Source organism: Cavia porcellus, unplaced genomic scaffold (genome assembly GCF_034190915.1).
Source record: "Cavia porcellus strain 051 isolate PalLab524CR breed Dunkin Hartley unplaced genomic scaffold, mCavPor4.1 scaffold_11, whole genome shotgun sequence".
In the NCBI taxonomy this organism is placed as follows: Eukaryota; Metazoa; Chordata; class Mammalia; order Rodentia; family Caviidae; genus Cavia; species Cavia porcellus.
Window position 1 is genome coordinate 56,610,411 of NW_026947494.1, and position 26,786 is coordinate 56,637,196.

The following is a 26,786-nucleotide window of genomic DNA, read 5'->3' on the forward strand; positions in this document are numbered from 1 at the left end:
GTGATCCTCCTGCCTCAGCCTCCCAAGTGCCAGGATTACAGGCATGTGCTACCACACCCAGAAAAATCATCATTTTAGATTACCTCCAGTTTTATGATTGGAAATTCAGAGAAAGCTAAGCCAGGCAGGCCTCTCCCAGGACAAGACAGGCAGCAGCAGTCAGGGGATGGCTGGGACTGCGGTGCCAGACGGCTCTACTGCTTACTCCTGAGGAATCTCAGGAGCTCAGAGGGGCTGTTAACCATAGCACCTGGATATGAGGTGTCTGTGAGTTGTCAGGCTTGCTGTGTGACAGACGGCATCCCCAGAGTGCTGCAGGAGAACCACAAAGTGGCCTTTTGCCACCAACTTCTGACATCACCGTCACGATCACAAAAGTCAACTGGTTTCAGTACAGTTGCTGAGATGGCTCTGCCTTGATGAAAGGAGTACCAGAAAATCTTCAGACACCTTTTGAAGTGGCTCTGAAGAGGGACACCCCTGAAATCCAAACACTCCAGGAGGCTCAAGAGGAAAATCACAAGTTAGTGACGTAGCGAGACCCTGTCTCAAAAATTAAAAAAAAAAATTAAGAAAGGGAAAGGCGGGGGGGATGAACCCCAGTGCGAAGGCCCTGGTTTAAAACCTAGTACTACTAGCAAGACTTTTTTTACATAAAAGAAAATAAAATTGTCATGTATGTGTTTTTATGTTCTTTAAAATAAGCACCTAACACATATTCTGCTAAGCTAGCACTATGTATCCACCTTAAGACCCTGCAAGTTGGTGAGTTCATTTTGTGCTTTCAGGATTCAGTGCAGGGTTCTAGGTTACAGCAAGTGGCTCTAAATGTTTGTTAAACTGAACAGGAGTGTGAGCAGCTCCAGGATCTCTGTGATGGCGCAGAGAAGGGACTCTGGGACTGCCAAGTGTTTGATTCTGATAAGTTGGGAAGTTTGTCTTCCTGATAATACCACTCTAGAAGGAGATAACCCAAAAGCTTGGAGTTCTTAAGGAAAGAGAGTCTCGGGCATTCTGCAGTCCCATCTTCCTCACCTTCCTCCCCTGCCAAGACCCAGAGCAGTTAGGTAACAAAACCAAGTTCTGAAGGTAATGTCTCTACTCCCTGCTTTTGGCCACCACCAAGCATTGTTTTGACAATGACTGGACTGTGACTTATCAAACTCTAAGGAGATCAGGTGGGTAGATCTTAGACACAAGGGTGAGAGGAGACTTCTGCCAGTATGTTGATCTGGGCAGGAAGCCTTTTCTTCCCTGACCTCCTATCCATTCCAGGTAGATAAGAAAGGACCCAGAAAGATCTTACCAGAGAAAATGGAACCCTCTCTTCAGATACACTTCTGAAAAATTAATTTCCTGCCTCTGACTCCCAGCAAAATCTTGTAGTTTATGCATCTGGTACAGAGCCGAATCTGGAAGACTCCCTGTAATTTACTGAAAGCGTACAAGGAAGTGGCCGTATGTATTCTACGTCAAACCATGATGCAAGTCTTTGTCCTGATCACGGAGGTCAGGAGCACAGAATGTCCAGTTGCCTACTTTTCATCAAAAGATGCAGTCTGGGTAGGAAGAATAGTTTTTTAAAGTGGCCACCCCATTGATTAACACAAAGGAAGAAACCACACTTCGCCACTGGAAGTTTGCATAGCTTCTCGTGACAAAAGAAGCTCATGTCTTGACTTTACACTGGGGCTACACTCAAGATTTTTGCAACTGAATAAATGTCATGTTTATTGAGGAAGGTAATTGTAGTATCTACAATTTGTTGTTAAACTAACTTTTGAAGTCATTAAATATATCCTGAATTCAATTCATTGAATTGGTGCTGGTGTAAGCACTCAGTCTATGTTAATTCCCCTGATCTTCTTCCTCCTCTTCTTCTTCCTCCTTCTCTTCTTCCTCTTCTTCCTCCTCTTCCTCCTCCTCCTTGCTCATTTTGTTTGTTTGTGATACTGGGAACTGAACACAGGGCTTTCACACTGAGCTACATCTCCAGCCTTTTTATTGTTTTTTGTTTGAGACATAGTCTCACTAAGTTACTACGTTACCCAGACTGGGTTTGAACTTGTGACCCTCTGTCTCAACCTTCCAGAGTGCTAGGATTACAGGCATATACCACCACACCCAGTCATTAATTCTCCTTTTTTTAACCACAGCGTTGTACAGGAAGTGATTCACCTTCTCAATAGTCAGTATTTCTCTTAAAAACTCTGAGTCTTAATTAGCAAGGAAAAAAATTCACTCACTTTTGACCTCTTGAACTTACTAAACCACCTTCCAACCTCCTTGTATTATTATTAATTAAGATTCTTCAGAGACGTGTGTGTGTGTGTGTGTGTGTGTGTGTGTGGCATTGTGAGTATATAAGGAAATTATTTTTCACAAAGGATTGACTCATATGATTATGGAAGCTGACAGATCCCAGGATCAGCAAGCAGCAAGCTGCAAACTCAGGAGGACCAAAGTGCAGTTCCAGTCAGAATCGGAAAGCCCGAAAACCAGGGGAGCAGATGGTGTAGGCCAGATGCCAGCAGGCTGGGAGACCCAGGAATAGCAGGTGATTCAGTTCACAGCTAAAGACAGGAAGGAAAAAAGTGCTCTAGGTCCAGTCAATCAGACAGGAGGAAATTCCCTTTCGTAATGAACCAGAACTTTTGTTTTATTTAGACCTTCAACAGACCGGATAAGGCCCACCAACAATATGGAGAGAGTCTGCTTCACTCAGTCTACTGATTCAAATGGGCACCTCATCTAGAAACATCCCCAGACATAATCTGGGCACCCAGTGGACCAGTTACATTAACATATCAAATTATACAAGGCTCTCCCTTTCCACTGAACAATAACCAAACACACTGGGATTTCAGGTGGCATTTGCATGCTTATAACAGAAAAGACGTTCTGTTTTATGAAGGATGTATCATGTAGTCAGTGCTTGTGTTTTACTTTATGTTCAGAGCATTTTATAGGCATGTGACTAAATGAGATGTTCCCATTGCTGCTGTCTCCAGAAATAGGATGTGTGAGGGTGATGGGGGACTGGGGAGAGAAAAGCAGTCTACCTCCTTGTATGGTCACCTCTAGTTACCCAAGGAAGAACTGCCCATGCAAGCTTTCTTAGCACTCCAGGAGATATTAGACTGCTTCCTGACATACCACAGTGAATACAGCAGAGCTGTTCAGTCATTCTGAGACTTGATGCCATTTTGTTTCCTGTAGCTGGAAAGCAAACCATCTGTAGAGTAGAATCCACTAGGATTCAGTGATGGTTTATCTAAAATTCAGGAATCATCACTTTGGTCTTATTCATAAACCAGGAGCCTTTTCTCCCTCTGTGACAGAAGGTCTGGCTTGCACAGTGAGGGCTGCAGGTACAGTGTTTAAGAGCAGTGCTAGCCATCACTCCAGCTATCTGGCATCCAATAGCCCAGGACCAAACACAGGGAACCTGGTAGCATCAAATTATAAAACAGAATTATAATAATCACAGTGAAAAAAGGATTTTTGTGCTTGTCTTAATATTATTCATAATATTTATGCTTACCATGCTATAAAGTAAGTACATTTCTTGTCCTCATTCTAGAGTTTGGAAGAAGGAGAAAATGAACCTAAGTCACTCATTCTAAGGTCACTTAGCAGATAAGTGGCAAGGATACTTGCAAAGGTTTGAAGCCAAGAAGTTGGCTTAAAGTCTAACCACTGAATTAACTCCACCTCTTTTAGTGGAGTGAGTTCTCTCTAGGCCAGACAAAGCCATGGCTGCCCCAGTGACCTCTAGGGCGCTGCTTGCCCTGCCAACTCCCCAGGCATTGCTTGGCAAAGCTGACCCTTTCTGATCTCCAGACACACCCTTTAGTTCCAGGCAGAGGACTGTGGCAGATAAAGTGGGAGAGCAGAGCTGGTGGCCTAGAGGCCTGTCCTCCAGACTGCCGTCCTGTGTTACATAGTTATCCTGGGAATCGAGCTGAGGACCTCCTGCCAGCCATGCAGGTGCTTGTGCCACTAAACTGTATCCTCAACCCCTGTCCTGAGGTTCCTTCCACTCCACTCACCCTTATCACTTAACCATCCACCCAACCTCGCCTTCCTCAGAGCTTTGCCCCCACTCTTACACTTCACTTTGCCCTCAGACGCTTTTGTTCTTTTGGTGGCAAGAATCTCGGAGCTTCATTTTAATGGCATGGCCAGCAGGATGACCTTTGCCCTCCTTGGTTGCTGAGCACACACACTGAAGGCCTCCTCCCTCACAGGTGCAGGCCTGGGCATAGCTTGATAGCAGGAAAGAAAGCAAACACAGCCCCTGCCCTTACACAGCTTATAGTCTGCTGAGAAAGACAAACATCATCCAAAGAATACACATAAAGGAGGACACTGCATGTGAGGAGCTTGTGATGGTAATGGAGCAGCGAGGGAGGGCAGCAGAGGCTTCCAGGCACCTGGTGCCCAGCTCAGGGCTGCAGGAGAGGGAGTGTGAGCCCCAGCGTGGGGTGGCTGTGAGTAGCTAGATGCACTGAACGCAGGACTGGCTGGGCAAGAGGCCCACCCCCTGTCTGCTTAGAATAGCTCTTTCCACTCAGTGCACATTGGGTCACCTGGGGAGCATCGAAAAATACTGATAAAAGGATCCTGCTCGACAACCGCTTGATTCAAATTTTTGGAAATGAGAAGTATATTTTTGTTTGTTTGTTTGTTTTCAAGCTTCCAGATGATTTCACCATGAAGCCATGGGTGAGGCTGTTGACCTAGGGAACCGGAAGTCACTCAAACGTTGAGGAGAGAATGTGCTCTGAGCTTGTTTGGGGAGATGGATGCCGTGATTCCTTCTACATTTCACCAAGCACCCTCTAGTTGGAACTGTGAAGTGAAGAATGCAAAGGATTAGGGAGTTCAAAAATAAGAGAAAAATTTTGCGACGACTAAGTCAGTTTAGGTGACAGTAGCGACAATGGAGATGGAAAGAAATGGATTATGTCTAAGGAATTTCCAGTTATTTAAACACAGGCCAGGAGAATCATGAAATGACAAACTTGGTATGGAGGAAGGAGAACAAATGGCCACCAGGCTTTGCTTACACAGCAGAATGGGTTGCTGGGCCATTCATTGGCATAGGGACAAGGACTCAAATTGGAATGCTTAGAATAGGAAAGAGACTTTGATTGTAGCACATAAATTACACTTTAATTTCATCATCATTTACTTCTTTATGTCTCTCTCTAAGTCATCAATACAATATTTGCCAACTTTTGCTGCTTATTATTCATTAAAACAAACTGCAATATTAGGCACAAACTGCAATAATAGTGATAGCCAAAAACTGATAAGCTAAGTGTTGAATTTTTTTTTTGTACCAGGGATCAAACTCAAGACCTTGTGCTTTCCAGGCAGGCACTTATGCCACTGAGCTATTGAACGTCCTAAATTCAGTAGTTTGGCCTGCTTAATCAGCTCTCAGTTGTAATTTGAAGGCATTTATTGATTGACAAGTTAACTTTCCAGAAATGATACATATTTCCCTAGTAAAATTATTTCTGTTTCATGTCCTTAAAATTGTGTTTCATTGCTTACTTGTATTTAAGACATCTAGTGACAAGTGACAGCAATGCCATTCCAATGAGTTTGCACAAAAAGAACCTTTTATTTTAAGGCTATGAAGGTACCTTATGTAACAGAGTACAAGAATAAATCTGAAGCTAGGTTTCAGGGAAAACTAGAATCATGAATTCATGACTTCACAGGTCACTCTCCTCAGTGCTTCCTCTCTGCACGCCTATTTTGTTCTTCTTTGTCTCTCTCACAAACCAGCTTCCATGATTTTTCTTGTCAATAATACAGGAAAGATACCAACTGATACCTCCTGAGGCTTTAAGTGCTAGAGCTCAGACTTCCTGACTCTTATGGCACAAAATCCAAACTCCTGGATGAAGAACTCTTTGGTTCAGTTAGGTCAGCCGTCCTCCTATAGATCAATCAGCCATGGCCAGGCAGCAGGAGCTAGGGGAAGAGTTCTGATTATCCCACTTTGATTCATACACCCTGATGCACTGTGACCAGATTGGATGTTCCTGTAATAACTCAGCGGGATTACCTTAGGATGCAGGCACAAGACCAGAATAAAAGAAGCCAGGAAAACAGTAGAAGTGTGTCCCTAACTCTTGCTATCCCTGGAATCTTCAGTGTCCCCTAAATGTCCATGAAGTAAAAGTTTATTCCTCCAAGTGCTGCTATTGGGATACAGCGAAGCCTGTGGGAGATAGGGATCTACAAGACGCCTTGAGGTCCTTAGCTGTGTGTTTTTGAAAGGGATTGTAAGACGCCAGTCCCTTCCTCTTTCTTTTACTTCCCAGACATAAAGTGAGAGGTTTTGTTCCACCATATAGTTCTGCCATAATGTACCATCAGCAGCTCAAAGCAACAGCACCAGGTAGTCATGGGCTGAAACCTCCAAAACCGTGATCCAAAATAATTCTTTTCTTTTTTATAAATTGATTATCTGAAGTATTTGTTATTGTGACAGAAAGCTAACCTGCATCTCAACTGAGTAAATGAATGTATGTGAGCCACAAGACCTAAGTGAAGATAACTCTAAGAATGTTGATTTTACAAATATTTCATCTCTCCAGATTGCTTTGTTAGAAATTTAATATGGCAACTACAGTCTCTGAAAGTTCTAAAATTTCATATAAGATAGTGATCGATGCTAATAGTTTTGCACTTGCATATGATTTGGACCATGAGGGTGCATTTGCACATGATTGTTTTCAACAAAGCAATGCAATAGTTTTGAAATTATGTTGATTTTAAATGTAATTTGCATTTCTGTAGATAAAAATTATATAACACACTCTAGTTCGTTTGATTCTTGTTTGATTAACAGGTGGGCTCCTCCAAGCCCTAAGAGAAATAGCAGGAGTTGAAATTTCAATGGCATCTGGGAAAAATGTACTTTGTTCCCTTCAAAATATAGAACATGTTAGACGACAAGTCATAAAGATGCTAATTTTGATAGTGTATTCCTTTGAAGCTCTAAGATAAAATAAGGGTTTTATGTATTACTGGTGATGAAAATGATCATAAATAAAGATCTCTTATGAGCTTTTTTTATGGCAGGCATGAAAAAGCATCAGGAAATAATCAGGTCAACATTCTCTCCTGGCTTTCAGAGCAAACCTTCTCTGCAGGGAAGGGAGACAGACTCTACACCCCAGGTGTTCTCAACCTGTGGACTTTGCCTCCAGGAACTAACATTGTAGTTAGGACTAACTATATGGCTCAGAACATTTATAAATAATCCATTCTTGAGTGCTACATAGACAACTTAATTTAGCAGAAAGAGAAGTTAGGAGCTGAAAGTCCAAGCAGGCTTGAATTTCTGGGCTGACTTGCGAAGTCCAGTAGATGCGATCGATCTTGGGTGCCCTTGTGCCCTATTAATGAGTACATGCTGTGCTCTGTCTTTTTGTATTTACCTTTAACTTCACCCTCCACCTGCTTGATGGTCCCTATCATTCTTCCAGTCTTGTTCTCATTTTCTGCCCTTTGGGGAGCCCCCAAAGAGCCTTACAAAACTCAAGACTAAAAACATCACATCTGTGGTTTGGGGATGTAGGTTTCTGTTTTGACCCTGCTTTGTCTGTTCAGTGTAACCTGAACGTAAGGAAATTTTTTAATCTCTCCAGGTTTCTATTTCCTCCTCTTTAAGCCAAATGGGGAGGAATTATATATATGCTAAATAGTCTTGCGGCTATTAATCTGTACGAGAACTTCTCTCAGATATGCTTGAATCTTTACAAGGTGGAAGAGAGATCATCCCTATTATTCTCCAGCATAATTTATAGCAAGAGTCAGCAAATTTTTTCCGTGAAGAGTAAGATAGTACATAGTTTAGGCATTGTGGGCCACATAATTTTTATTGCAACAATTGAATTTAGTTCTTCCAGAGTAGCATGAAAGCAGCATAGACAACTTCAAAGGTTATTTATTTAGTTATTTTGGGACAATGTCTCACTATGTAGTTCACGCTGGCCTCAAACTTGTGGTCTTCCTCCTGCCTCAGCCTCCCAAGTGCTGGGATTACCGGCATGTGTCATCATCTAAACCCAACTCTCAAAAATCATTTAAGATGTAGGCAGTGGGCCTGGCAGGGGTCCACAGGGTACAGGCGGCAGACCCCTGGTTTAGAGTATACTGTCTAGACACAAAGATTTGAGCTGAAAGCCCAGCTCTTTTCCTTACTGTAAAATGGGAGAGTGGTGTTACACATACCTTGTGGGGCCTTTGTGGAGACAAGATGATTGGCACACACAAGCTTGAATTCCTCTATTCATGGACTTCCTGCTGTGAGCATGGACAGCCCACCCTTCTTCCAGGACCAGGCACATGCACTCAGCCTGCCCCAGGCTAACGGCTCCTGTGGCCACTGGCCTTATACCACTTTGGCTCTAAAACAAATGACCTCGTGGCCTTCTGCAAGGTGACCCACTGGGAAGCCAAGAAGATTTCTCCTGGAAAAGAACAAGGAAGTAAAAGCACAGCTAAGTCACCTCTGTTACAGTGCTGAGCCTCAGCTTATGCAGACGCCTGCTTTTAGTTTTCACTATCTAGTGATACAAGGCTTTTAGCGTTATACAGAAGTTGGTAAGAAAATGGGAGGACTTTAGGATGTAGTTTTAATGGATTGTGTTGTGGAGGTGGTGGCAGAGGCAGGAATAAGGACGTGTGCAAGAATACGTGCTCGCGTAAAGGCTTGGGAGTGGATGTGACTTTTTTTGCTTCAAAATCAGTGACTGGAAGAGCAGGACTCTCCTGCTCCTTTGTCACAGAACTGCGCGGGGCAGGATTTTATGACATTTCAGGGTTTGATAAGTGTTCTTAGGATTGCATCATCAGCCCCACATTGTTCCTCCTGCTTTTCATGTGGCACCATGCCTGAATTTTGTACACGATTATTAATCTTTTACAAGGGCATTGTTGACAGTTCTGTAATCATTTATTTGAGTCATAAATTTTTTCTTTGATAAGTCAACGGTGCCTGTTATATTTGGCAAGTATTTACCAGAGACTAGCTAAGCCAGAATGATTACCACAGAGATCATGGCTAAAACAGTGAGGCCAAGGGTCTTAGTAGATTTTGCTTCTTTGTCAAGGCTCTGACTCTTAACCAGCTGTGTGCCTTGAATCACCAAATACTTTTGTATCATAGAAACAGTTCTATAGCTTTCCTGGGACTCAGTTTCCTCATCTGAAACACAAGAGAGTTAAACTAGATGCCCAAAGTTCTTGTCAATCCTGTCAATCCCTCAAGCAGAGAACAAAGTTACACCAGAGGTCTGTCATTCTGTAGTGGTCATCTCAAGTCCTCCTTGGGCTGTTCCAATACTTCTAGTCAATCTGTGGGAGTGACAGATCACTTAGTAATCACTGTAGTTAGATGAGAATTACCTAGGAAAGGCCACAGGTGCAGGGTCAGGAGCACATTACTACAGTGTCAAAAGCTGTGGACCCTGCATCAGGAGGCCCGTGTAGAGACTTGGTTCTGTTGCTTACCACCCATGGGGCCTGGCCAAACCATATCACCTACCAAGTCTGCTTCTTCATCCACAAAATGAAAAGCATCACCTATGTTCTGTCTAAAACCCAGGGTTCATGCATCAAATAAAACAATTCTGGTAAAAGGCCTCTTTAAATATCAAAATCCAATACAAACGCCATCATAAATGTGAATCTCTTTTTGAAATGGAAAACATGAGGTATGTTTTTCAAGAACATTAGTTATTAAAGAACCAGCCACCTATCAGCATTCTAAATTATTGATAATAATTTCTTTAAAAAGCATTTTATTCCTGAACACAGAAAAGAAATCCTTGCTAACATCATTATATATTCCCATGATAAAGACTTTGAGTGCTAAAAGTTTCTAAGCCTCTTTAGAAAAAATCAGTACTGTCAGAATATAGTCGCACCTGATCCAAAGTGTTTTCTTTGCATGCAGAGCTTGGCAGGGCCCAGAGAAAAGGCAACATGATAGGAGCTCGATTGGGGAGGCTGATGGGTAATGTGTTTCCTTTATTCTGTGAGGCTGTCTAATACTGCAGGCTAGGTTCTGTCGGCATCTCTGACAGCTCTGGGTCCCCTCCAGTGCAGGGAACAAAGGCTGGGGTTTCTTTTGAATACTTCTTTCTGAGCAGTGAGATTGTCCAACACAGTTTTCTTGATAAAGGGCTCATTATCTATCAGTGTGACTTTACTGGTAATTTTTTATTCTGGCAGCGCCAACAAGAGCATATTGAAGCAAATCCTTTTACCCAGAGGACTGTAACAGCACCCTGGCCATTGGAGCCAATGCTTAAGGCTTGGGTGTGGGAAATAATCAACCACAGGCTATATTTCCAATTAGTTGAATCATCAAGAAATGTAATTTATTAGCTTGCTTTTCATTGTTTTTATACTCCTTGTCACTTTCTAATGCAAGCTTATTTTCCAATTTTAAAAAGGAGTGGAATATTTCACAATTGCATTTACGGCTCAGGGGACACATTTTTTATAGTTCTAAGAAGGTTACTTTTATTACAGTAAGGTGGCTCCAGAACTTTGGGTTAAGTGACCCCTAAAGAAGAAATCAGTATAAAAATCAACAGAATGAATCAGTCTGAGAGAGAATAAGTCTGAAAAGAGTGGAGAGAAACTTGTATCATTCAAAGCTGCACAAGGTGATTAAATTTAGTCTCTAAGACGTAGCACTGGAGGGTAATGTTAAATCAGGAAGCTGAGAGCTGATGGTACTATAAGGTTTGTCAAAGAATTTTAATCAAACTGAGGTGTGAGAAGCTCACATAAAATAAAGTCAGAGAATTAAAAAACTCTGTTTATTAGCTGGTCCAAGGGAGCTAGCTTCTGAGACCAGGGGTACACACATGCTGCTCCCTAGGGAAATGTGCTCTGTTGCGTACCTGGCATGCCTCAATAGGGTTTTTTATACCCGGGTTAAAAAAAGCCAAAAAGGCTATCCATCATCATTTCACTGAGCCCAGCTCATTGAAAGCACCATTTCAATGAATAATTCCTCTTCAGATTTTCCTAGTATTAGGAAGTGGATGATGTGAACATGAAAATTTTCAAGCTGCTGTATGTGGCTGTTCATCTTGTACACGGGACAAGAGTATCGTATCACAGGGAAAATCGACCACAAAATCAACAGATCTGAATACAATACAATTTTATGGAGGATATCAGAAACCTAGGTTTTTAATAAAACCAGTATATTCTAATTTTCTGACCGATGAATTTAGAACGCTGTGAGAGGGAAAATCCTTTTTTCTTACAGATTTACTGAGGGGCATCTCACGTAATAAACCTCACATATTTAAAGTATATAATTTAACAAAAAATAAGTGTACAATTTAATGAGTTTTGGCATACATATACACCCAGGAATCCATCACAACTGAGACAGTTTTCATCCCTCCAAATTTTTGCATGGCTTCCTGTAATCTATTTATCATTACCCCTACCATGTTCCAGTGATTCATCAGGTAACCAATGGTCTGCTTTGTATCACAGGTTAGTTTGTATTTTCTAAAATTTCAAATAAAATCAAATCATTTGCATACCATTTGGTAGCTTTTTTTGTTTTGCTTTCATTTGTTCATTTGATTGTGTGATCTTTTTTCTCTCGATATTATAATTTTGAGATTCATCCAAGTCATGTGAGCTAATAGTTCATCCCTTTTTTGCCAATAATTTTCCACTGTGGAAATACCATCACCTATTTATTCATTCAACAATTGATGGGATTTGGGGTTGCTTATAGTTTGGAGCTACTACAAATATAGTTGGTATAAACATTAATTTACAAGTCTTGGCATGGACATATTCATTTCTCTAGGGCAAATACTAGGAGTAGAATAATTTAATCTTATTGTAGAGGCATTTACTGTAATAAAGCTTTGTTCTTGATTGTACCACTTTACATTATTTTCACCAGTGTGACAGAATTGCAATGTTCCATATCCTTGTCAACATTTAGCATAGTCAACTTGTGTAATTCTGGATAGGTATAGCAGTATCTCATTGTGTTTTCTTTTGCAATCCAAAAAGCATTTATTGAGAACCTAGAAAACAAACATAAGAATTTTTTAAGTACAGTTGGTCTTTAATATCTTTTCAAAAATTTCTTTTATGGCAAAATATGTACTTTGTACAATTCAGTGCCATTGATTACTTTACATTGTTATGCAACCATCACCATGATTTTCAAGATTTTTCATCATTTCAAACAAAAAATCTGAATATGTTCAGTAGTAAGTCCTCACTCCTAGTATCCCATGCTGTAATCTCTATTTTCTGTGAAATTGTCTCTTTTTTGTGAATTTTTTCTGGAAAGTTAGTGTAAATGAAATCATGGAATATTTCTTCTTTTGTGTCTGGCTTATTTCATCAGTATGTTTTTAGGCTCATGTATGCTGGTACAGGTATAAGCACTCTCTTCTTACATCTAAATAATATTATTTTGTATGTATGTGTGTGGATCACATTTATATGCTTATTCACTTGTATGTTCATGAACACATTGTTTGCAGCTTTGGGCTATTGTTGAATATTGCTTCTGTAAAATTTGATATATAAGTATCTGTTTGACATGTTTTTAATTTGCATTTCTCTAATGATTGAAGGTGCTTCTATAAATGTGTTTTTTGTCATCTACATATCTTTGTTGCTGTTATTCAAATTTTTTTACCAATGTTTAAAACCATTTTTAAATTATTGAATTGTAAAGTTCTAATGTCTAAATACAAGTCCTTCACTGGATGCATATGTTTCAAATATTTCTTACCAAAATTTGACTTGTTATTTTCCTAATATCTGTAAGACAGCAAAGATTTTCAACTTTGATTAAGATCCAACTTGATCATTTTTTTGCCTTGTATATCCTGTAAGCTTTATGTGTTCTAATACTAAAAAATATTTGATAAGTCTATGTTTTCTTTTAAGAAGCTTTACAAGTTTAGTTCTTAAATTTGAGGCTATGAAGTAAGTTTTTATATGATGATACAAGTTCATTTTTCCTTGTGTATGTCCTTTTTGTATGTCCTCAAGCTGGTATTTGTAGACTGCCATCATGCATGATCCTATTGGTCTGTCCCAAAACTGGCTCTGAGTTACCCAACCTGCAGACATGTTATTGGAGCAGCACTTCTACTGTAAGGTTTTAATATTCACAAATATAAGAACTTGGAGACAAGTTTTATGTTACCCTTTCATTCCTTCTTCTTTATAGAGTGCCTATTAGGAATCAGGGAACCCATTAGTGCTAGAGCTGTATAAAAGTAAAAAGTGGCCTTTGCATTCAAGAAAATGGCCACATAATAATTTGTTTCTATGTTTTATACCTTATTTACTCAATTGAGATTACTTTGTAAAGCCCAATTTTTTTATTATAGGTATTTTTGAGAGTAAATATTAAATAAATTTAACTACCATGGAGGTGTCTCACCACTTACATCTCATGCTGGTAGGTTTATTTACAGACTTATTCCAAAAGAATGGAGACTGATGGGTGAAAAGAGACAGAATTCCCCAAAGCATAGACTTTTGAGTGTATTGACTGTGATCTGACTTGCCCTCTGTTGTAAAGTCAGAAGTTTCCAACTTTGTAAGCTAATAAGCAACAGAATGAGGATTTTAGCACTGTTTACTTATGGATTATTACTCTCCTAGTAAGCCTCCTACTCAATATTTTTTCATTTTTCTCTATTATAGTGTTTTACCTGAATAACTCACAATAGGTGAAGATTTTAAGCTAAGTAATAAACAGATTTCTCCCTGTTATGTCCTGTATCTAGATGTTCCCCCAGAGTCTCATGTGGTCATAAGTGGAGCATTTTGAAAGTGACCGGGTTAGGTTGTGGGCATGTGGATTAAGGTTGTGGATAATAGAAGCCCCATCCTGGGTATGAGCGGCACCAACTCATAAATAAATTTGTAGCCTAGATGGAATATAGACTATAACAGAACAGAAAGAAGTGGGCTGGCTGCTTCTGCTCCTCCTCTTTCTCTTTCTTCTTTGCTTCCTCTTGCCCACCCTGTCATGGACTGTTTCTCCTCTGTGATGCCCCTTGGCCACACCAACCTGCCTTGGAATTGGCCTACAGTGGGATGAAACTTCTACAAACTGTGATCCAAAATAAACCTTTCCTCCATTAATTTGTGTGTATTAGGTATTTTTCCCAGCAACCAGAAAAGTTGACTAAGACAGATTTTGATACCAGATGAGTGGGGTCATTTGCTACAGCACTATCTCACCATGTGGCTCAGGAGCCTTTCGGAATGACTTGCAGGAAGAGTTTGGGAAAGTTTGGAGATGACAGCTGAAGAAGCAGTCCTGGAAAGCTGTAAGCTGAACTTGAAGGGATATTCTAGTCAGAGGTCAGAAGACCTGAATGGTGATAAAGACACTCAGTATAGACTAGATTCAGGACAGTTCACTTAGGATCAAGGACTGGATTGGTTGTTGGACTCCAGACCATTTATGTTAAGCTTTTACAAAAAATTCGTCTGCATTTTGTTCATGTCCAGACTTTGCCTGAGACTGACATTAAGGACAGCAGCCTAATTTTGTGGAATAAATTTCAAGACATTCTAATGTTGAGGTAGTGGCATGAGGGCATTTAGGTATGATTTATATTGAGAATCATGAACAAACAGCCTGGCAGAATGATTTTAAAAATTTTGCACTTGGTCAGAAAGAAAGCACCAGTAAAGTTTCACCCTATAAAGATGAAACAAAGAAGTTGGTTGCTGAAAATGGTAAAAAAAAAAAAAAAAATGGGGGGGGGGAGCCAAGCATTTCAGCAGAGGACAATAGAAAAGATGGCCTAAAGGTATCACAAGATCCATCACAGCTCTACCAAAGGACTTTGCTTTGAGAAGAGAGCTCCAGGATACCATATTCTAGAATGGCTGCAGCCTAGGAACTTTTTACTGCTTAGATTTAGGTTCACAGAGCTCAGAAATCCAGGCATGTAAATGCTACAGGTATAAGAGAAGGAAGACTGACTATTGCTCTAGCTGGTGGCAAACTGTGATGTCATATACATGACGCTGATTTTAGGCACATGCAGGATGCAATAGTTACGGGATCAGGAAGATTTCCTCTCTGATTTCAGATAAAAGCCTGGGAGGCCAGGAAGTGTACCCCTGAGGGGGCAATGCATGAAGATGTGAAGATAAAGCTGTAGGTGCAGTGGAGACCCCAGAAGGTTGGAGAAGACAGGAAAGTGGATTAGCTGCAAGAAGTGAGCAAAGCTAACTCAAGGGAGAAGTCATGGGAGTTACAATCACCAGCAGTGTTACAGAGGGGACACCACCCAAGCCCTTTGGAGTTCACATCGTGCAACTAAGGGGCTTAATGTTTGCCTTGCTGGAGTTTGGGCTTGTTTTGTTTCCTTTCCTTTCTATCCCCTTATTTGGAACGGAAATGCTTATTTTATGGCATTATATATTGGAAGTGTTTAATTTTCTTTTCATTTGTGCAGGGGCTAGCAGCTAAGAGGTAACCTAAATCTCAGAAGAGATTTTGGACTCAGACTTCTCAGCAATGCTTAAACTGTTAGGATTTGAAACTCTTAAAGATGTACAAATGCCTTTCAAATAAAGAGATGAGCATGAGTATTTTGAGGGCCAGGGGTGGAATGTTATGGCCTGTATCCTAGATATCCTCTCAAAGCCTCATGTGGGCACAGGTGGGGAGTTTCCAAGGTGGCTGGGTTAGGGTGTGTGAATGTGGATTAAGGGCATGATAGTGCGATTAAGAATATAGATAATAGAAGCCCCAGCCTAGGTATGGGTTAGCCCATACCTAGGTATAGGAATATAAAGGCACAGAAAGTAGGTAGATTTACTCTTCCTCCTCCTGCGGTCCTCCCCACCCCCCTGTTTTTTCACTGGCTCCTGTCTGCCTTGTCATGGACTGTTTCTCCTCTGTGATGCCCCTCTGCCACACTACCCTGCCTTGAAGTCAGCCAACTGTGGAGTGAAACTGTGATCCAAAATAAACTTTTCCTCCATTAACTTGTGGATACTAGGTATTTTATCCCAGCAATGAGAAAAGTAACTAAAACACTCCCCAAAAGTAACTAAGACACTTTTCAGTTATCAGACAGGAGAAAAGGAAAACAAGAAATGTTGGGCAAAAAGCCATAGTGTCTGATATCTCCCCCATTACTGACTCTTAGTCATAAGTAAGTGCCTACAACATTAATGAACAGAACATGTAAACTATATATGCCTTTAGATAAGCATTTGAGCAAGCCAATACTCTTTTCAGAGACTTTATTTTATGACCTACAACATCATAAAGTCATACACTAGGAAGCACTGCACAGATGTGGCCTACCCCACATTTCAAAACAACGTTTATTTAATTGTCAGAACTGGTAATTGGGAAACTGCTCGTAAAAAATCCGTACTGTATTTCTGACTTTCTTCTGCAAATTGGAAGGTCTGGCAAATCCGTATCAGGCCTCCTGCATGGAGATAGTCAGTTGATGTCCAGCATCAGCTGCCCCCTATAAGGCCAGCCATTTGAATTTTAGCTTTTCCAGCTCTTTTAGCTGATGGTATCTGTTCCAAATGAATTCCCCAAGGCAGTGGCTCTTAAAACCTGGCTTCACATTGGAATCATGTGAGAAGATTTAAAAGTGAATCATGTGAACAATGCCTGCTTTTCACCTATAGAGATTATAATCTGTCTTGGACACAAACTAGGTTTTAGAATTTTTATGTTCCTCAAGCAATGGCAACCTGTAGCTAAAATTGAAGACCTCTATGTAAGATAGTTTCTAAAATTTGCACATAAATCCCCTGGGAATTTGATTAAACTCCAGATTGTGACCCAGTAGGTCTAACATAGTGACTAGAGTCTATAATTTTAAGCTCTTGCATGGTGCAGGGACCTCATTTTGACAAGTAAGGCCCATTGGACATGGCAGTACGTACCTATAATCCTATCACTTGGGAAGCTGAGGAAGGAGGATTGCCCTAAATTTGAAACCATCCTGGACTACATAGTGAATTCAAGGGCAAGCTAAACTACATGGTGAAGACTTGTCTCAAGAAAAGTAAGTATCTAAGGCAGTAGTGGCAAACGAACCCATAGCACCGGATGTTTGTATCACTGGCAGCTCTGAAAGGCTCATTATCACTCTTCTAAGGCATTTGTACTGATCTTAGTTTTGAACCCAGAAATACATACTTAGGCTTGAAGTCTAAGGGAAAGTTATCCTAACAGATTATTAAAGAAGCTGGAGTGAGCAGACAAAAGAGAGTATCCTCCGGTCTTCTTTGAAGAGGCCATTTGCTCAGCTTTCTTCAGCCACTAAAGCTTTATTGGGGGTTCTTGACTTCCTACATCTGACCACCAGACCACCTTTTCTGCTATGCATGATGCATGGCACTCCTGTATCCATTTGGAAATTATATCCCCTGCCATTTTGACGTTCTCCATGGTGGCATTACCTGAGATCCAACAGTCTGGCCATTATCTACTGGTTATATGCTCATATGAACATTTTATTGTGGTGGGTTCAGTCTGTCTTCCTAGGAGCCCTAAAACAGTGAAGGCAAACCTTTTAGAGCTTACAGTGATACAGCTTGTTGTCCTGCAGGAGGTTTCACACGATTGCCCTAAAGCAATCATCCTCATACCCTAGCATGCATTAGATGACTTGGAATGCTAATTAAAAGTGTTGAGTTCTACCCCAGCATTTCTAGATTAGTAAGACCAGAGAACTTGGCATTTCCAGGAAATTCCCAAGACATGCTTATGGTACTGGTCTGAAGATCTAGAGATTCTGGGGAGAGGGCAGAAAAGCAGCTGACACAGAGAGCTCCAGGCCTTGTCACATGACTTACTGCTTTGCAAGCTATATTTTGGAATTACAGGTGAGATTTTACTAAAAGTTACCTCAAAGACTAGTTTAAATACTGCTAGTTTGTTGCCTGTTTGCTTTCATTTCATATAAATCAATGGAAAATAAAAATACAATACTAGTGATATGGAAGGGAAGTGTCAATTTAACACAAATGAAACAAAGACAAATCTATTTGGTATGTGTATATGGAAAAAGAACCTTATTTTTCTTTCCATAGGGCACTCTTTGAATTTAAACTATGTGTTCAAATATGATGGAAAAATTAAAGTACAACATATGTTGGAAATAAATTGCCAAAAGCTGTCTTTAAAAAGGAAGTGAAAGTTGGGCGTTTATATGGTGCAGGGCATAAATCCAAGCACTTGGCCTACAAAAGAAAATAGCTGGTAAGCCTTGATTCACAGTCTAGAGTTGGACCTAATGGAAATACTGTGAACATCACAGTAGTTTCACCTGAGTTTACAGTGTATTTCATATTTACTTTTAGGGTTCTCTTTGTTTTTGATTCAGGATCTCATTATATAGCCCAGTTTGGCCTCAAACTCGAAGCAATCTTCCTGCCTCAGCAGTTCTGCATGCTGGTGTTACAGACATTAGCCACCATGCCTGGTGTAGATAAAGTAAATTCTTAAACATGACATAGTCAGCGACTTACTTTTTTAATCTCATCTTCAAGAGATCTTGGAATAACAGAAACACCAGTACCTGAATAGCCTAAAGTGGAACTCACGTCTTCTTTAAGAGCGATGACGTTTTCTAAGGATAGACAATGCGTTTCAATAATGTCTTTCTTCCACTTTCATTGCCCACAGAAATAATCACCAAATTCAAAGTGTGACAAAGGTGAGTGTCTTTTTTCTTTCCTTCTTCTTTCAAAGTCATATTCTTGTAAGGACACTGGGAAAGATTTGTAAAAGAACTTTAGGGCAAGGAAAGTGGGCCATGCAGAACTCTGACCTGTGAACATGGTAATCTAGGATGGGCTTTTTTAAAAGAAAGCAAACTCTTACAGGTTTTAATGGGACCGGGTGGAACACAAGTGCTGGCACTCCATCCATCATCAGTGGAAGGTACGAACGACATCACATTTTTCTTAAGCAATTTAAGTAATGATTATTACTCAAAGGACCTGCATTTTACAAAGCACACATTTAAGAAACACCCTACCACAAGCTCCCACCCTACCCGTGCGACATACATTTGCCGGGTCATTTCAGGAGGGCAGAGATCTGCCAGGCTGCGCCCTCCTCACAGAACCCTTCCGTGCCGAGATCCCGCCTGCTCCAGGAGGCGGCGGTGCCAGGCTCCTGGAGCTGTAGCAGGCCTCGGGCCCTCGGCCCTCCGCTTCACCCTTTCACCCCTCCTTCACCCCGGGAGCGCCACTCGGGAGGCTGTGCAGGCGCGGCCAGGAACTGCAAGGCCCCCCAGCTCTGGCGAGCCCTGAAATCCGCGTCCTCCACACCCCACCCACGCTGCTGGGCGCCGGGGGCTGCAAGAAGACAGCCGGTCCCTGGGAGGCCTGAACTTGCCCGCGCTTTCCTTGGATTCCCCCGCCCTGGCACCAGGAGACGCCCAGCAACCGGGCCAGCCCGGGACGAGCAGGGCTGCGGCTCCGCGGTAGCGCACGGCCAGGCCGCCCAGGGGATCCCCGCAGCAGGGCCGAAGGCGAAGGCAGCCGCAGGAGGGGTCGGCTAGCCGGCGGGCGAGCAGGCAGGCGGGCGGGTGCCGGCGCCCCCACCCGGGTTGCCCGGCGCGGAGAGTGGAAGAGGCGGAGGGCGCGGCGCGGGCGCGGGGGGCGGGACCGCGCTCGCTGATTGGCGCGAGCTCGGAGGCGGGGCCGGGCGCCGGGCGCCGAAGCTGCGGGCGCACCGAGAGGAGTAACGAGCAGCTAGAGCGGAGTTGGAGGAAGCGGCGCCCACGGCGAGGTGGTGGACGGCCGCGGCGGAGACGTCGAACCCGGGATTGACGGGCAGGGTCGGGTGGCTTAGAGGCGCGTCGGAGCCGTGTGCTCAGGAGGCCGCATCGCAGGCTCGTGGATGAAGGAAGCGCCCGCGGGGAGGTAGGGGCGCGGCGGTCCCATGAGTGTGCCCGGGAGGGGGAGGCGGTGCGTGCACGAGCGGCGGCCGCGCTCTTCCTGTCACCCGCCGCCGCTTCTGCTTCTGCAGCGCCGGCCGGGGAAGCGGGCGGCAACGCTCCCGGCTTGGGGCCACCGCTGTGCGCGCCGCGGCCTCTCTCGGTTCCGTTCCGGGCCTCGAGCGGCGCTGCCTGCCGCGGGCGTCTTCACTCCGGGGTGCCACCGAGCACAGGCTGCCTTGCTCCGCCGCACGCTTCCAAGGGTCCCCGTGTCGCCGTTCTGCAGCTTCCCGGGCCGGCCCGGTGGAGAGCGCCTCGGCCGCTGCCGGGTGCGCGGAGAACAGCGTCTTGTCCCCCGCACTCTCCAGCTGCAGCCGGGGTCGTGGCCCCAGGCTGGCAGGCGGGGTCCTCGAGGTCCCCGAGCGCGCCCCTGCCCCCGCCTTCCGAAGTTGGCCTCCCTCCTCTTCCGGGGTGGGGGAAGTGCGCCTCGGAGCGGTCGGTCGCCGGGGCCGGACTCTGTGTCTAGTGTGGGGCAGGTTGTTGGAGGCACCTTTAGTGGGGTCTCGGCCGCGCCCGGAAATCCAGCTTTTTGCATCGCGGGGCGAGACTGCAGGGACCTGCCCAGCAATATGGTGCCGGCTGGGAAGATCGAGTCAGAGCTGAAATATCGGGGCTGGGGGCTGGGAGTTGAGAGGTGGGCGGGTGGGAGCAACAGCTCCTACAGTCACTTCCCAAGGCAAAAACTGCCCCATAGATCACGAGACAAAGAGAACAGAAAATTTGCAGCCAGGTACCCGCTTGCAGAATTGTATTTTGAGAACCAGAATTCGAGCGTAGAAATACAAGGATGTGAGCGGAATGGCTGTACATGTTGCATACAGAACATGTAAAAACTGGATTTGGGGGAATTCTGCCTCTGGCGCTGTGAAGACCGGAAAGGTTATTTAGGGAGGAGCTGCCTCGTTCTTGGAGTCTGAGAGCGAGTTTACTTTTTTACTTGGGGGTTTCGGGACATCAGGTTGCTCCCTCCACCCTGTCCTTTTCCTCTTTGTCAGTCAGTGTGAAATAGGAATGGATAAAGCAGTTCCAGGTTTTGAATGCAGCACGAGATTGTCATTTCAGTGTGATGTTTCAAGTTTTAGTTGTTAGGCGGAATATTCACAAAGCTTTTGGACCTAGGCTTTATGTGCAGTTACATTTCAGTATTTTATTAGTTTCTGCTGCGTTTTGGCAACTTTATAGGTAGTTAGGTTAGCTAGGAAAGATTGGAGTAGGCGGACAGGTTCATTTCTGAGACAGGCTCTCCGTGATAGATGTTCAGGTATAAATCAGGAATTTGGTGACTTCAGCGCAGGAAAAGGCACAAGCAGATTTTTGACAGATTGTTCTTGAAATAAACTACTAAAAAGCAAGCAGATGGTAGCTTTCTTTGGTATAAAAGTTACATAAACTTTGGGCTACAAGTGTTTTGCTCATTGTAAGGAAAATATTACTGATTTTTTTTAACCTCCAAAATTTTTTTGTTGACACAGAGTCAAAGTTTAAATTGGAAAGGCCAAGTGGGGAAGCTCCTAGCTTTGTAGAAGTGTTGCCTACTGTCATTAATGACCTCTTTAGCTTTGGTGTGACTGTCGCAGGTAGGCATCAGAGGGTCATACTACTTTTTTCATAAAAAATACAGATTTTTATCTTTGGGAGAAAGAGTTATGTATATGACATTGGCTTTCAACGTGTTGGGTGCATTTAACTTTTTAACTTTCATCTTAATTTGGGCCCTGTTTTTAGTTGCATGACAACTTTGCCATGTACGTATTGTTGTCAGCTGTTTTGTCTATTTTTTTAATGCTGATAGCAACAGCACTTTCATATCTGTGATGCTGTATAATTGATGTAAAAAAATTTCACTTCCCATTGATTACGTGTGTTGGTTTCTTTGTTCAATACATTTCTAGCGTAAAGTTGGTTTTAAGAAATAAAAGTGACACAGTAAGTTACAAGAACATATTTTTGGTTATTAACAGGGATGACTAGTTAGGCATTTATCTTCTAGAAATGTCAGTTACGTCTTATACTTCAGCTGATTTCTGAAGGGCTTTGAAGCTTAAGTGTCAATCTGTTTAGCTTGCCCATTGTTATACTGTTAAAAATACTGGCTGTCCCTTCAATTTAATTTTTCCATGAATGCCATATAATTTTTAGGTTGGAATGCTGATTGAAAATGCTTTGTTTTGCCCCCTCCCAGCTATTTCAAAAGAGTGCTGTAAAAAGGCATCTACTTTGATTTTGTAATTTTTTTTTTTTTTAATTGGTGCTAGGAAGGGAACTCATGGCCATGGGCTTGCAAGGCAGACGCTTATGTCGCTGAGCTAAATCCCCAGCCCTAAGATATCCACTTTGAAAGACTGTATATATGGTCCTTAAAACAGGAACAATTCTAGTTCAGCTTTTATTATGTTTGCATTTTGTGATTTGCAAAATGTGCCTTACTGAATAAAGAGATTGTGAATTAGCCGACTGGAAAAAAATTGATTTAATAGACAAGTACAATATAGCAAACTGAGATAATGTTTGCACGCTTTTAATTCTCTGATGCTTGAGATGTACACGGTGCAGCAGCAATGAAAAATGCTTAAGTACTCATATATTACATATTTTAGACAGATATTTCTCTTTTACAGGGAGTAAAGCCTTTGCCTATAAAGGTTAGAACACGAAGTAACCCTGTGAAGTCCTGGAAAGCTAGAAAGTTGCCAATCCATGGAAAGTGTTATCTGTTTAGTTTTTAATTTAGGAGACAGTATAAATCATGTGGCAGTTTTTTATTAAAATTCTGGGTTGTAATTTTTGTGTGTATGCTGACATGATCTTGCTGTCAAGTTCAGGCTGGCTTGAACTTCTACTTTGTAGCATAGGGTGGCTGCAAACTCACAGCTGTCCTCCTGCCTCAGTCTCCCAAATGCTAAGTTTACAAGCAAGTGCCAACCAATTTTGAAAGTATTCATATTACTGTGTTTGTTATGTTTTTCCAGCCTCTTCCACCTACACCCTAATGTGATCACTTGCCAAGATTCTACCAATGCTCTTATTGAAATAACTTGCCTGAGAGTGTACACTAAGCCAAATGAACTGAAAAATATACAATGTCATTACTTATAAAGGTGCACATTTGGCTTATGTTAGGTCTCCCCTCCCATCTTTTTGTGAAAGGGTAGAATGAGTATAGTGTAGCTTTCACACACAAAAAAAAAACAAACAAAAAAAACCTTTTTATTCTACCAGTATTGTTTTCCATAAAATAAATCAAATACATACTCATAGGCACCTGTAGGCAAAATAGTTTTGAAGTTAATGATCACCCCAGAGAGTACTGAAGTTGCAGCAGGCTGGCCCAGAATATGTGGAGGCTCCCCCAGCAGGGGTACTGGCCTGATAATGCCCAGATGCCCAGCGATGGCTGGCTTTGCCCTTTACCTTCCTCCCGGGATGCCCCATGGACTCCAGCCTGGGCCTGAGCCCTTGAGGGCACAGCTGCCTCCGTCCCTGGGTGGTTGCATTGCTCACTCATTTTTTTCTCTTTGAGGCAGTCCAGGGAGCAGTCCTCAAACTCTGTTGGGGAGCAGTATTGTTCCCTAACTCCACCTGCTGTCCCTCCCTGTGCACATATCATGCCCCTGACCCCTCCCAGGTCTCCTCTGCCCTGACCTCCACCAAGGCGCCGTCACCCTTAGATGGGGAGAGAACTCATCGGGCAAAGGTCAGCCGCAGCCTTTATCTGTCTACTTCCAGCAGATTTTATTTCAGCCAGCTTCTTGATTCAGTGAGAGCTGTATGCAGCTTTTAGAGGCAGTTCGAGAGAAAACTCCTGGCAGCTCTCTGTTCCCATTTTAAATCCAAAGCACACAAATGGCAGTAAGTATCACATTCTGTGATACTAGTACTATTATTACTAATTACTAGTACTATTATTACTAAACTACATAGCTTTAGTTTGCTGTGTAATGTCAGGGACATTTGTTTGCCCCTTTTCTGCTTCACTTATTATCTGCAAAGTAAGGATGATGAATATGCTTAGCTTGAGTGCGAGGATGAAATGAGTTGAAACGTGCAACTTAGAACTGAGCCTGGCACATAGTGAGCCCCTGGTTGGTGTTAATTGTATTGGGTTCTAATTGTTAAGCTATATGCTTTTTATGTGCGATTTCTTTTAATCCCATGATGAACCTGGGAAGTGTAAGTTTGCTTATTGTATCTTGTAGGTGATAAAATGTGCCCCTGAGAGGTTTAAGTGACTTTCCCAAGGTCAAATATCTAGGCACTGATGGGGGCAGTGGCCTGTCTGTGGCCAATCTTTGACCTCCTTGCCAAAACTGTTAAAGGAATACCATTGTTTTCCACAAGACTGGACTTCATGTCATCTTCTTCCTTACACAGCCACTGGATTGGGCTTTCTCTGCTGTAACAGTGGCCTTGTGGCCTGCTGTGTGTGATGAGCTTTGTTCCTCAGCTTTGCAGTGCACACCAGACTTGTCTCTCAGCCTTTCTGCAATGACCGACTAGACCCAGGAGTGCCAACAGCTTTGCTTGGGTCATTCGCTGCTCTTCCTTTGAACTCAGTGGTGCCCATCACTGAAGGACTGTAGACTGGAATTGCAGCCTCCAACACCCACTTATATTAGCCACCCAGCCCCACACAGGGCAGCAGGTAGACAACTTTTGAAAGAATGAATTGAGAGATTTGACACCTGTAGCTGTTATCTTAAGGTGAGCCCATCATGTTCATTCAATTTTAATTGAGGTGAAATTCACATATTGTGAAATTCACCAACTCCAATACAGTAGATTAAATCAAAAGTATAGTAACTCCTTCTGTTTACTAGGATGTTTAACTTTGCTCAATATTATTTTTGTGTGTGTACATGTGTGTTTTCCGAAAATGTGGTAGGTAAAAAGATTTTTTGATAATGCTTTCTCTTAAAGACTGTGACTTGAGGTGGGGAGCTTGCGCTAGACTTGGAGCTGGCACATTAGGGGGAGAAGGGTGGGATATAAGGTTTTGTGGATCCTGACTGCCCACACACTCCTTAGCGCCATTGAAGACCCATTTTATGCTGATGCCCATTGCTTTCATTGCAGGATAGAATCGTGACTAGGATACACACTAGTCCTAATTTAGTTTATGTGATCTGAAAATATTTTTCATTCCTGCCTCTGCATCAAATTACCTAAATCACATCTTTTATAAAATAATGAAGTAGGTCAATAAAATCAGAGGACCTTTCAAAGAATTTTGTTTAGTTCTTTGCTGTGTGCCTGCAGTTTAGAAGGTTAAACTGAAAATCTCTTTGAAGCAGTTGTACATTAAACAGATTGTTTGTATCAAGCATTGGAAACCTTTTTTTCCTCCAGTATTGGGGACTGAATCCAGGGTCTTCAAATTGAGCTACATCCTCAGCCTTTTTTAAATTTTGAGACCACATCTCACTAAGTTGCTCAGGCTGGGCTCAAATTTGTAATCCTCCTGATTCAGCCTTTCAGGGTGCAGGATTATAGGCATGTACCATTATGCCTAGCCAGAAATGATTTTAAGAAACAATAAGAATCACTCAGCATATTAACATGGGGGAAAATGGACTTCCACTTCATGGGGCTGCAGATAGTCCTTAGAAGGGTTAAAAGACTGGAGCAAAATAATTCCCTTGAGGAAACCATTGCATATAATGTTTTGTAAGTGAATTAATTTGATATTTGTTCATAGGATTTCTTTATACCTTTTGTTACAGTAATTTATGGATGTATTGGCGCTTACATCATAAGACTGCTTTGGTTATTTATAAATACTAAGTTGTATGTAACAAATATTCACATATAAAAGCCTTTGCTATGTAAGTAAGTGTGTAGGATCTGAGGGAAAATAGTTGAATAAGTAGCCAAAGAGAATGGAGTGCAGTCTAGTGATTCTGGCAGAGACATAGCTGTCAGTCTGATAGTTTGGGTCCCAGGTGGGTCTCAGGGGTTTTACACAGTTAATGCCCAGTGCCTCAGGCAACTCCGTCTTCTACTGTTCTGGGGAGAATTTGAGGGTGAGAGAAGAGAACTTGCTAATCCTAAAATGTGACAATCCCGTGACTCCAGATTGATACTTAAATGTCTCCTTAGGGGGCAGCCAAATTGTTGAAAATTGTGCAGTGAGGGACCCAGGTTAGTGCGGAGGGACGAGATGCCAAGAGGATACTGGTGATGGAAGCCACGCTTATACAGAGAGAAGCAGGCGGCCTTCCAAAAGCCTTCTTTTATTTACTGGTTTATGGACTTCCTAGTAAGGATGCATTTTAATAGACTCTTTGGAAGAAAATTTGCATGGCCATGATGCTGGATTTTAGACTTGGTGGGACCTCTGCTGAGTTATAATGGCTTTTTATTTTTTTGTGAGAGAGCCAAACACTTATCAGTGAGGCTGCTGTCTGAGAGTAAAGGCAGACGTTCAAGGTTAGTCTGAGGGGCCACCTTGGGCAGGGCAAGGACTCTGCGCATTGTACCTAGGCTGCCTTTGTTATCTAAGCAAGTTGAGTTCCAGCAGTAGGTTTAGATGGTGGTGAAAGGTGGGAGTTCTGGAGTCACACTACTTAAATCTAGATATAGGCTCCACCTGTCAATTGCTGAGTTTAATCATAGCCAAGATAAACTTCTATCCCATGGTTTTCTCACATGTAAAGTAAGAATAAGGAGAGTGCCCCCTTATGTGGTTATCTTGGGTTTGAGTGGGGTTACTCTGTACGACTTGCAGTA

At 42.5% G+C, this 26,786-nt stretch overlaps 1 protein-coding gene and 1 long non-coding RNA gene across 2 annotated transcripts in view; one reads left to right on the plus strand and one right to left on the minus strand.

The window, feature by feature from the left end:
* Positions 1 to 2,628: 2,628 nt before the first annotated feature.
* On the minus strand, positions 2,629 to 9,268 carry LOC134478111 (uncharacterized). Its single transcript, XR_010050534.1, has 2 exons — positions 8,263 to 9,268; positions 2,629 to 4,854 (listed from the first exon to the last, which is right to left on the minus strand). It is a non-coding gene; the product is annotated as an uncharacterized LOC134478111 (long non-coding RNA).
* A 10,557-nt stretch (positions 9,269 to 19,825) lies between these two features.
* Pik3r1 (phosphoinositide-3-kinase regulatory subunit 1) overlaps positions 19,826 to 26,786 on the plus strand; it is a 75,976-nt gene continuing 69,015 nt past the window's right edge. Inside the window, exon 1 of the mRNA XM_003462679.5 lies at positions 19,826 to 19,986. The gene's annotated coding sequence lies outside the window, so the exon portion shown is untranslated. The remainder of the gene's footprint in view (positions 19,987 to 26,786) is intronic.